This window comes from Anastrepha ludens, chromosome 2 (assembly GCF_028408465.1).
Source record: "Anastrepha ludens isolate Willacy chromosome 2, idAnaLude1.1, whole genome shotgun sequence".
NCBI classification, from domain to species: domain Eukaryota; kingdom Metazoa; phylum Arthropoda; class Insecta; order Diptera; family Tephritidae; genus Anastrepha; species Anastrepha ludens.
In genome coordinates, this window is record NC_071498.1 from 147,784,248 (window position 1) to 147,797,726 (window position 13,479).

Sequence of the window (13,479 nt, forward strand, 5' to 3'; positions counted from 1 at the left end):
AGTTTTGCCTCTATGTCTACTATATAAATCTCGGCAAGCATACCAAATCAATATCCTTAACTGAATATTTTAGTCGAGTAAGGATAGCTCCTGACGCTATTATCCAATTTGGTGTTGTTAAACAAATGGCAGGATAGAAGTCTACTGCTCGCAGAGGGATATTTTTTTCATCACCTTTTCATACTATCTACAACGGCTTAAAAGTCGAGAAATACAGGGTGTTTGTTGCTAGATCAAAAGCCACACCGGTAAGGTGAAACCAGTTCATAGATGGTAGGCTTGAGGCTCTGATTTTTCATAGAAATCTATACTTTTAATACAGCAGTAGGCTCACAATCCTTATTCGATTTCCTTTCAGTTTGGGCAGAATATGTTTTATTTATGCTTCAACATAAAGGGTTTTCCAATAACAGATGTTATTTTGAATAGCCCGCTATTTCGGTAGATGTCACTTTTGAAGCAGTCATTTTTTGATATTTGACAAGTAGAAACTACGCCATTAATAAAAATGGGACGATACACGCTTAAAAACGCACGTGAAAATTTGGCAGAGACGGTTCGTAAAACTCGAACATTTTTGGGTCATCGTGAATCACCTTATCGGACCGCAATACAGAAATTGGTGACACAAATTCGAGCTGTTGGGACAAGTGAGTGATGTGAAGAATAAAACCCGTGCACGTCGCTCAAGAACATCCGAAAATATTGCTGTTGTAGCCTAGCAGGTTTGTCCATACCTCGCCATTCTTTGGAATTAGGCATTCCACAAAAGCCATTACATCGTATTTTGCATATCAGCGTCGTGTCTTTGCTGATTGGGTCGTTGAAACGCATGAAAATTATCCGGAATTCCATTGAAAAATCATCTTAAGTGATGAGGCCCATTTCCACCTCGGTGGCTTTGTCAACAAGCAAAATTGTGGGATTTGGGGCTCAGAAAATCCAAAAGTTATTGTAGAAAAGCCTCTCTATTCTCAACGTGTGACTGTTTGGTGCGGTTTATGGTCCGGCAGAGTTATTGTGTATTACTTTTTCGAAAATGAAGCTGGAGCAACAGTTACGGTGAATAGATTGCGCTATCGAGAGCCAGAATTGGATGCTGTTGATCTGGACAACGTTTATTTTCAACAAGACGGCGCTACGTGCCACACAAGCCACGAAACCATTGGTCTTTTAGGGAAATAACACCTCTTATTGGAAAACCCTTTAGTTGGTAGATTCACTCACCCAGTTCCACATCATGTCACAGTATTTAAAAAACTATGTCGCAAGTTCGGAAGCTATTGAGTTTTTTTCGTTTTTTGCCATCGTGTTGTTATGATGATATCAAGGTGAATATATTAAAGGTGGTAGCAGTAGACCAGCCGTATACATTCGGATGTTAGCACAAATTGAATTACGAAACATATTGCATTTTAATTTGTAATTTGAAAATTGAAATTTTATTATGAACCCGGGCGAATCTATTAAAGGTGGTATCGGCAAATCAGCTGATTTCTTTTTTATCTTTCGCCGTGTCCATGCGGCTGTCAGCCAGAATGAGTCAAGGCGAATTCATTTTTTGTTTTCTACTTTGCCAATACTTTAGTTTGACAATCAATCGTACAAAATATTGTTGTTGGCTCTACTGCCACCACCTTTAATGAATGCGCCTTCGTATGAACATTTTTGAAATAATTTCACCACGACAAAAAAAAAGATTATTTTTTTCTTTCTGCCTTCACAAATAAATCACTTCTTTGATGAAATCTTGTTAGAAACTTATATTTTAGACGGACAGTAACTAAATTTCACAAATCGAAATTGCCGGAATACACAAAACAAAATTATTTTTAAACTCTTTTTTATTATGTTAGAATTTCAAGTCTATCGGAGCAAAATTGACGAAAGTTTGAGTATTTAAGCGTGCGTTGCTCCAAGACAGGTTTCTATACCTAAAAAACTTTAAGGTTTGTATCTGAAATTTTTTATTTTTGGCGTGCACATCAGAATTCAAAATATACTGTACTAATCGTTTTGAAACTTTGCACAGTACTTCTTCCCATAGTTCACCAGGTATCCTTGGGTAGATATTTAAGCGAATATGCTTAGAATGATGAGATTAGTCGATTTAGCCATGTCTGTCCGCCCATGCACACGATAACTCCAGAAAAAATTAATGTATTTCAATTAAATTTGGTGCAATTTGGTTTTACAGTTATTCGTACTTATAAAATAATTTAAATCAGCAAGGAAGTATTGCAAATATCGCACATATACAAGTGCGCTGTACTCACATACATACATATGTATGCATTTCAAATTATGCAAGAACTTAGTTGTTGTTACATATGGTGCAGACATTTTAATTATTTCTTGCACATAAAACATTTCACAAAAATAATACTTAATGAAAACAATTGCAAATCTCATGTGCAATTAAAGAATTTCCACCGAAAGGGCATGAAACTGCTGAAACCGTCCTAAACGACGGCAGCGGCGACGATTCGACCAAATTCAGCGATAGTGTGCGAGCGCGAGCGCAAACGGTGAGCATTAAAAGAGCCGCATATTGCAACCACAATTGCCTTCAGCCACCGCCACCAGCCACCGCCACGATCACCTTTAATAACATCCGCTCCGGGGAAAAGTGTGTTCGACTGCTCGCTTTGGCGATACCCTTGCCACAGCCATACTTACTGTGGCATGGTGATGTGGTATAGCCGGGCTCCTCGACCCGTTGTTGCAATACCAAATGCAGCAGCGCCCAACAACAGGCACTCAGTACGGGGCTTCACGCTCGATACACTTGAATGAATGAACGCTTCGACGGAATTCTGATTTGTGGCTGCATATGTTGTGCCCGATAGTGAGGCGCGCTGCAGATCGGCAAAAGCCCGCCGTGCCAAAGCGGCGCGAGTGCGGGCATATAGGCGGCTCTACCATAGAAGCGGTGGGATGAGTCGGCGGCATTGCCTGTTGCTCGGCAATATTTCACATTACCCAGTGCGGTGTTTTTGTTTATGTTTCATGCATATGTGCGTGCATGTGTACGAAAAGGTGAAATCGAATAAAATTTAAGGAAAATCAAAAACGAAGCATCATAAGTTTGCAGACCAATAAAACCTCAGTCGATCCAAAAACTAAGGTAAAAGTATGAGTTGCACTATTATTATGCATATGTATGTATGTATGTGTTCATATTTTTTACGAATGTATACTTACTACATACAAATGCCATAAGTATCGCTGTCAAGCGATAGCAATATTGCAGATCTAAAAGGTTGCACACAAACTTGCAGCACGCCGGAGTGCGTCGAATCTGTGCAGTTTGTCTAGCAGCTCTAGGCCCGTTGAACTCACCGAAAATTGGCTGCGGTTGTTGGATTTGAGCGTTCAACGCTTTTTCCGCATCATGATATTCGATGATAGACGCATTTTAGATGCATAAAATTGCTTACTATAAATAAAATTTAATGAAACACAATTCTTTCTGCCACCAACTAACCATTCCAACGCACTCGCCCACCGCCCAACATATGCACTTTCTTGTACTTATACAATTTGTCATAGTGCGCTGCCACAAGCATATATACATATACATATTTACTGCCCTGTATGTATGTGCATACTATTTATATAAAGTCATTTTGTATTTTTGATTCCTTAACACTTTTTGTTTCAAATAAAATTCAAATTATTTTTGTATATCGAATCGAGAGGATGTTGGCAAAAGGCTTCCTGCTTATGTTGAGACACATCAAGATTTCTAAGGCAAACATTTAAGCAAACATTCGTATGCATGTATTTTTGTGTTTGTGATTATTCTCATCTCATTTAGTTTCGCATCTTCTTTCCTTTTTGAGTTATTATGCGTAATTTGACTGCATCAAGCCATGTACAAATGTTGCAAGTAAGAATATCTGCGGCAGGCTTTCTCTGATTGTGTCTACGACATATTCATACATAAGCACAAATACTTGTAAGTACATACAGTCTGTCTATTGGAAGCGTGAACGGCAAAATTCAAACTTAGAGTTCCGTTATAAAAAAATGCAAATGCTGCTAAATAGGCGTAGCCTTTTCACGATACGCGTTGTGCAATTTGTTAGTTTTGTGAGAGATTTAGAAAGTGTACGTTGTTTTTACAAAATGAGTTCCGCTTATGAAAAACGATTTGAAGCAGTGTTATTAGGCACACACCCTAAAGGCGCAAAAATGTCAGGTGAATCCGCAGCAAAATATTCGAAGAACTCGAAGGCATTCATAGGCTAGCATTGTCACTTGCGAAGCGAATGAAAATATAGGCGAATTTAACAGTCTCGAATTATGAGATGCGAATCACCAACGAATTCACCACAAAATGGCGAACGAGTGTTGAAAATGAAACTTCTGTATTGCCATTGGCGAAAAACTACATTCGCTTTGCCACAAAGAAAAAATGGGAATGAAGCAAAGGAAGCTGGACCGCAAATACAAAACATATATTAGGTTTAGAATTAAGAACCACAGCCAATGAAAATAAAGTCAAAAGTAGCTTAAGTTTAATATTTTATGAACCTAGAATTATAACTATCCTCGATATAAAGGTCCGCGCTATTAACGGCATAACGACGAGTTCATTCGCCACTCACAATGCAAATTTTAGGTGTGTTCGCCAAACCGTTCGCTTCACCATATTTGTTCGCTTCGCAAGTGACAATATAAGAATAAAAAATAAATAAAAGGCACGTACACTTCTATCAGGTATTTGGACCAGCTCTTCCTTCTATTTGTGGCGAGCGCCTTGATGTTGTTCGTCAAATGGAGGGACCTACAGCTTAAGTCGACTCTGAACGGCAGATATTTTTATGAGGAGCTTTTTCATGGCAGAAATACACTCTGAGGTTTGCCATTGCCTGCCGAGGGGCGACCGCTATTAAAAAAAAACTTTTTTTATTACTTGATGTTGATGTACGGAGGCTCCACTGCCGAATGGTAGCGTTGCACGGGTGCAATGATATGCACAATTTAAAAACTTTGACGGCTTTCCCGCACGAGGCCCTAAAAATTCCCCTCCAAAGCAAGATCAGAATATCATTGAATTGTTTGTGACAAAGCTGAATTATAGTTGCGTGAGGCTGAAGCAGCTTTATGAATAATTGTTGTTAATGTATCCAAAGACACGATTCGAGGCCATTTACGTGCAGAAGACGTCAAACTCCGGAGCATGTTGAAAAAAACCGCTCTCTCTCACTATCACACATTGAACAAATACTTGCATGGGCCAAGGCAAATTCAGAACGGAAATGGGAAATCGTAATATTCTCGGATGAATTCTCCTTTTGGGCGAATAATTGCGAACGTCGGTCCTGCAGTACTGCTGATAATCGACAAGTGTTAAGCATCCAGTTAAGGTTCATGTTTGGAACTGCTCCTTCGAAAAAAGATTATGTTATGTTATCTATATATATAAAAATTAAGCCGAAAAAAAGTGTGCATTTGTCCCCGGTAATCTCAGCAACGCGTGTAAGGAAAACAATGAAAGTTTCACACATTGTTGGTATTGCTTTGGCAAAGGTTTCTGTGAAGTTTGGTTGAAATCCGATAACGCGTGTGTGTGCGGTGCGTCGGTTAAGTGAGTGTGTTTTTGCTATTTGCCGCACGTATTTTTTGTACCGCACATAGCATTCATTAGAATTGAATACATTTTGGTTGTGTGTGTCTGGGCCGATTATTATGAAATTTGGTATATATAGGTATATATTTTTCCACGGTGAAGGTTAGTATAATATGCTTATTGATTCCACTCGCCACCAGGAGACGCTGCCGAAGGCCAAAACGAGGACCCGGATAACCCTAGGATGTGTTTTTACATTGTGGGTATCAAATCAAAGCTACTGATCAGTGTTTTAATACAGAGTATTTTTGAGATCTCTGAGTGACCAGGGTCTCGAGATATAGCCGAAAAGGTGGACCAAGGTACCCTTGGATGTGTTTGTACAATATGGGTATCAGATGGAAGCTGTTGATGAAAGCTTTTAAGTTAAGTAATTTTTACTGCCCGTTTCCGGGATAAAGAAAGGAGATGGAGCTGGAGATGGAAGAGGAAAATGAATAGCTACAAGAAGAGGAAGAGGAAGAGAAAGAGGAAGACCACTTATTATTAAAAATTAAAAAACAAATTCTAAAAAATTTTTAAAATGTTACATATACGCTTATTATATAAACGTTAATCTGAAGTCAGTTATAGTGAAAAATTCATTGTATCATTGCCGTCGTGATTGGTGATCCTTAATTTTTTGCAGAAAGGTTATGCTAATATGAGATATTACCTATATCATTCATATATTTACGTATTACCTGTGTACTCACAAATATACGGTTGAAGCAAATATATGTCAGGTTTTCCTTCGCCTGGAAAAGTTTATATAAATTTAAGAAGAGTAAATAGAACTTATTTTATGTCAGACTTCACGCAAAAAAGTCATTTGCACCTGAACACATAGCTGGGTTAAAGCGGGGGGGAATAGAACAGTTCCTTCTCCTTCTCCGCTTTTTCGCATACGTAATTGTATGGGATGAGTGCACGATGGCACATAAAAAGTCACTGGAAGCGCTTGATAGGACATTACGAGATTTACGTAGTAAAAATGAAATGTTTGGTCGTGCCTTAGTGCTGCTTGCAGGTGATTTTAGACAAACACTGCCTGTTATTCCTCGAGCAACTGTAGCAGATGAATTGGCTGCATGTTTGAAATCATCATATTTGTGGAGACATGTTCAAACACTCAAACTAACTACAAATGTACGTGTTCTAATGCAAAATGGTCCATCAGCTGTTGAATTTTCACAGCAATTATTGGATATTGGAAATGGCAAAGTTCCTGTCGATAATTTAACTGGCTTAATAACTGGCTAATAAGTCACAAAGCCAAACTTTATCAATTTGTGGTATTGATTTAGAATACCCATGTTTTTCTCATGGCCAACTTTATGTTTCATGCTCAAGAGTTGGTAAACCATCGGTATTGTTCATTTATTCAACAACGCATGGAAAAACGAAGAATATTGTATACCAAAGAGCATTACAATAAAAAAAAGTAACGAAGTAAATCACATCAAACGTTTTTTAATTGCTACTACTATTTTAAACTTCTTTCATTGCTCATTCATGCGCGAGAATTTTTATAAAATACACCCAGTATTTTTCGGATTAATTTAATTAATTAATCTAGATTTTTTTAAAGACGACCAGCGGAACGGGCGGGTTTTCGCTAGTGTTTTATAATATAGGAAATTTACGAATAACTGTTTAATTAAATAGGTGAGTATAAAGTTGTGAAAAAAACTTTTCTTTTCTGATTAATTAATGTGGGGTTTTTATTTTTTATCCCTCTCATACATATCCATGTGTAAGTGCATAAATTAGACTTGGCTAACAGAGCTCTTAGAAATAATTTTACTTAAAAACTTACGCTAACCGATCATACCAGCAACACGTGTTTTCGGTTAGCCTAAACTTAACTTTACATAAAAGTTTAGTTTCATAAGTTATGTCCTTATATAAATTGAGAGCCGTGAGCCCTGTGACCCATATTATTTGTATACCTTTTTTCATTTATATATTTATTTATTTAATAATCTACAGTATAAATTACCTTACAGACTAGACAAAAAAGAAATTAAATACAAGTCAAATTTGGCAACTAAAATATTAGCAATCAATGTAAATAAGCAATAAATTTTTACAAAGTTAGATGTAGATAAGGCGAAATAAAGCAGACTGGAATTGGATAATGAATTAAAGTCTTTAATTACGCGAACAATAGGTGCATTAATCGCAAATTAAGTCTTAAAGTTTTTTCCATAAAAAAGAGTAAACATTGAGAAGACTTCTTTGTGGAACATTAAAGCTTATCTGCTCAAGTAGTTCTGAACAGTCGGCGTTGCCATTAACATCAATAAAAATAAACGAAAGTGAAAGAACGTCGTTCTCTTTTCTAGAGATTCTAAATTAACGAAATTAACGACTCAAATTGTAGGGAACGCAATACCTGCTTAAGAAATATTTTTTGCATGCGCTCTATTCTGTTTAAAGAAAGTTGGTCCTAAGGTATCCAAATGATAACAACGTCCGCTAAGTGCGAAGGCACAAGAGCCTTAAACTCCAGTTTATAGGTATATTGATCAGAAAATTCAGATGTATCGGGACGAATGAAGCCTAGTACCGAATACGATTTTAAAAGTATAAAATTAATCTGACCACTGAAGGAAAATTTTGTATCGAATAAAACTCCAGAATCCTTAAACTCTGTCACACTTTGTAGTAAATTATTAGAAATGTTACAGAATGTGCTAAAAATGTACTGAGGCTTTGGAAATGTTAAATGAAAACATTTTTTACTCTTCATTTCATGAAACATTGATGAAGATTGTTCAAGTTGAGTTCAAACTTCCAGCATCCACTGAGTCCTTAAATAATGAGAATTTTTTTTTAATCCTCCGCGAAGAGCAAGAAATTCGAAAAGGTAAATAATTTGCCTTGGCGGACAACTGAAGAAGCAACAGAGTGGTTGTGCCATCAATTTTTATCACGCACCGTTTGTCCGCCAAATATGACTTAACACATTTGGGGGCATAGCCGCTCGACGGGCGAGCGGCGCTGAGGACGAGAGGTATTTGAGTGCACGGTAAAAAAACTAAATAGGTTGAACGTTATAAAAACTAAGGCTTTATTTAACATAAGAATATTTTTCGTAAAACCAATAAATAATTATAAACAAACTATTACTCCTAATGTTGAAATGTCTGAGTGGATTCCTTATTGTACGGATTTCACTTCCACTTGAAGTAGTAATGCCGCCATCTCCCGTCTGATCAGATTCAAAGTAATATTCGTCAGAACTGTCACTATCTAGCGTATCATCTCTAGATCGCTTAGCCATCGTGCATAGGATAAAATATCAAATATATAAAAAGCCTGCTAGTTCATCTGGCAGTGACCTTGAGAGACTGAATCGATGAACTGAAATTCGTTCTGACTCTACCGTCCTCCCACATCGTAAGTTTACATTATAGGAAAGATAAGATTTCACAGCTAATGGCCCTTAATGTCGTGACTCTCTCACTATACCTATGCGTATCTTATCGCTCAGAACGACAGACGTCGCGAGCCTTACAACTACGAACTAATTTGGGCGGCTAAATGACGACAAACGTCCCCAAAGGGTTAAGCCATTTCAGACAGATGGAGTGAAAAACACAGCAACCTACCTTGTTTACTAGAATCTCGAGCGACACTTTGTCAAATGCCTTGCGAAGTCAGTGTAATTGCAATTAATTTGGAGTCCTTTGGAAAACGATGACATACAGAATTCACTTAAAACAACAAGACTAGTAGCTAAACATAGCTCAAACGTGGTCGTAGATATACCAATGATGCACAACCCAGTGGACGTCCAAATGAGTCATCAACACCAGAAAACAGAAAACACAAAAATCCACATAATCGGTTTGAATGATCGAAAAGTGAAGTCGCGTGAATTAGCTGACATCGTAAAGATATCATAAGAATGTCTTGGCTTTATACTGCTTGAGCACTTGACTATGAAAAAGCTCGGTTCTGCCGCGTTTTCTCACTGTTTTATTTCATCAAGACAACGCACCAAGTCACAAGTCAATTAAAACAATGGCAAAACTGCAAATCGCTCCCACATTCACCGTATTCACAAGGTTTGGCTCCCAGTAACTGCTGGCTGTTCGCAGACCTAAAAAATGCTCGTCGGTAAGAGATTTCGCTCGACTGAAGAGTTTATCGCTGAAACTGAGGCTTATTTTGAGACAAAAGATAAATCGTTCTAGAAAAGTCGTATTGAAATGTTAGAGCGACACTGGAATGATTGCGTTGTTCTTGCTGGAAATTACTTTAATATATAAATATAATTTTGAACAAAACAAAACGTGTTTTCTTTGTTAGGCCAGGGGCTTTTCAGCCCGTGTGTTACAAACGTCATCCTGAAACGTGCTGGCATAAAAATTGGCGGTATCTCAAAACCGTCATTTTCAATTTAAACTACTCATTCATATAACTACAAATATTTGAATATGAGAGTCGATACACATGCCTTCATACATACTTACACACACACTCATGAACTGAACTGCTTTTTGGAATTTATTTTTATTGTTATTTTGGATATTTCTTACTAATATATCTACATACATACATTTGTACATATGTATCTACACATACTCGTAATATTCGTATATATTTGTATGCGTATTTCCTTCAAAGCCATTTTCGCTATTACACCGTTACGCAACATTTAAATACGAAATGCGCGCGCTAAGTAATAAAATACGCTTCAGCTTCGCCATTAACACTTTGGTGCGCACCACCATCATTTGCTAAGATGCAAAAGAAAAACAACAAGAAATTCAAAGCGAGGGAAGATTTTCAGTGGTGGGCAAATACCCTCGTAAATGCTAAAGACTAAATGTATGTATAGCACGATTTTCATACGAAAACATAAAAATCCATCAAAAATAGTTGCTTAATTCCGCGGTGAAATGTGTTTGCAGAAATTGTTTGATATTTTTTGTGTTTGTACAACGCGTTTTAAAAACGGAACTAATTTAAAAATTCCTTATGAAGTAGCTTAAAAAAAACTGTAATTTGTTATTTATGTACATATGGATGTATGATCTTATACATAACGTTAGATGTATGTATGTATACGACGTACACACATGTTTATACATCACAAACGCACGTGTATAGTGCGATTGTGTATTGTAATATGGGATGCTTTGAAGCAAATTGACATTTTTTACTGTGCGGTTTTGAACCTTTTGAACCTAAAAATGTATTATAAAGCATTTGATAGCTTTTTAATCTCACAGTATTAAATATGGCGGCCGTGGTAGCCGAATAAGTTGGTGCGTGACTACCATTCGGAAGTGCACTAGCTCGTAACTCCATTCATGACACACCAAATGATAGAAAAAGTTGTTTCTAACAGCGGTCGCTGCTCGGCAGGCAATGGCAAACCTTCGAGTGTATTTTCGCCATGAAAATATCCTCATAAAAATCATTTGCCGTTCGAAGTCGGCTTAAGGGCTTACGTCCAGAATTTTCAAAAAATATATTTCGAAACTATAGTATCTTAAGAATATACTGTAAAATTTTCCTGAGGAAATTCCCAATATTATAGCTTCTACAGCCCATTAACTAGGTAGAGAGCGATCCGCGAGCTCCGATATCTCAAATTTTAAACTCGTTTTTCTCGAAACTACTTTTTTCGGCACGGTTAGCATGATAACTCATTCAGTTTTATATTTTTTTTGATGCGGTTTTTTTTTAAATCAGATTTGATTTTTGGTATTTTTATTAAAAAATTTTATAAACATAATTAAAGTGTGACATTTATGACGTAAAACGCATACTTTTTTTTAAAATGCCATACATTTTTCAAAAATCCGGCTCGACAGACTATAACTCAACTTTATTGTACAAGATTTTTTTTTACTTTTGACAGATCCATCAACATTTCATGGAGAAATGTTGCCGACCGTTGAGCAATTTTTTTTTATTGTTCTTTGGGTCACGTGATTTTTTTTATACTAATTTTTGTAAAGAAAAGTTAAAATAAATTTTTTTATAAAGTTTAAGTACTAATAAAAAATGTATACAAATTTTTAATATTTATTTATTTTCTTATCCCTTCTAAAACAGTTTTTTTAGCGCATTTTTGGCTCTGCTGGACGTATGTAACCCCTTAAACTCTGAGTCAGCTAAAACTGTCGGTCCCTCCATTTGTGGAACAACATCAAGACGCACCCCACAAATAGGAGGAGGAGCTCGGCCAAACACCTAACAAAAGTGAAGCGCCAATTATAGATACTCGTGTATTAAATATAGGAAAATTATGTAGAAAATACTTGTATGGATAATATTAAATAACAAATGCCTTCTTATGAATCGTTTACTATACATTTTTTTACACATTAAGCATGACCAAGAATTATTAATACCAAGGCGAATCTATTAAAGGTGGTATCGGTAAATCATCTGATTTGTCATTGTTGTTCGTCTAGTGCCACCACCTTTAATGAATGTGCCTTCTTTAATACGGTATAAAACGTTTTCTGACAACTAGACAAAAAAAATGTCATTATTTTAGGCCTGTTCATGAAGCAAATAATTTGTAACAATTGTTAAAAATTAACAAGTTTTGGAGTTCGTGTATCCAAAAAACTTGCAAAGCAGGGGAAAGTGAGAGCAAAATGAGTAGTTTTAGTTTTGAGGAGAAGTTGCACGTTTTTACTGGATACATTTTTACCTGTAAGAATTTGCAAATGAGAAAAAAAACTGATCGCAAAGTAAAAATAAACAGGAATTAAAATTTGCGAATTGAGTCAAAATTCTTAATTTAAATAAAATCGTGATTAAATTGGATAATGTAAGTAAATATAAAGGGTTTTTCAATTGGCGCGGGTCGATTTTGGCGCCCTGTGGCAGCCATTTTGTTTCGGTGACATCTGTTAAATCTTTTGTTTATTATTCAGTTGTTTATGCCAAATCATCATGGCAAGTTACACGATTGAACACCACGTTCAAAACTTTATTATCAAAATGAGTGTTCATTAACGCAAACGTTGCGCGCATTGCGCCCATTTTTCGGTAGACGTGGTGGCCCTTCCAATTTCATATGGCCCATATTGAACCATATGGACCTAGACGACATGTGGTTCCAGCAGGACGGCTCATTTCAACATCTACCCGCCCTTGTTGAAAACCCTTTATTTTACATAAAATACATAAAGTTTATTTGAAGTCATATACAATGTGAAGTACAAAATAAACAAGACTGAGCTAACATAAAAACGACAGCAGCTTTGTTCTGATAACTTCGAGTTAATTTTTTCAAAATAGTCCTCTCTGGTCTCGATACACTGTTTTTCGCGATGTAAAAGCTTTTCAAAAGAGTGTTTCAAATTACTGACCATCAATGTCCTTCAGGATGTCGGTACAAGCCTTTTGGATTGACCTCCTTTCATGCCCAAATGCAATTTTCCGAATAGATAGAAGTCACAGGGAGCCATATCAGGCGAATACGGTGAGTGATTGATGGCGACGGTGATTAAAATACGACTTCTAGTCAAAATATCAATCACAAGAGTGAATCGATGAGTGGGTGCATTATCATGCAATAAGCGCCAGGGCGAATTCGCTTCAAAAGCCAAGATAGAAAATAGCATTTACGGTTTGGCTCATTGGCACGAACTCCTTGTGGACAATTCCCTTGGAATCGTAAAAATAAATGAGCACCGACTTCATTTTTAACTTCTCCAAACTCGATTTTTTGGATAGTGGCTCATCTGGGGCCTTCCATTCGACACTTTGACGCTTAGTTTTAGTTCCACGTTTCATCACCAGTTAGAATGTTGTAAAGTAAGTTCTCGTCATTTCTCGCCTATTTAATGAAGTCTTTCGAAAGTTGAATTCTGGTCCTCGGT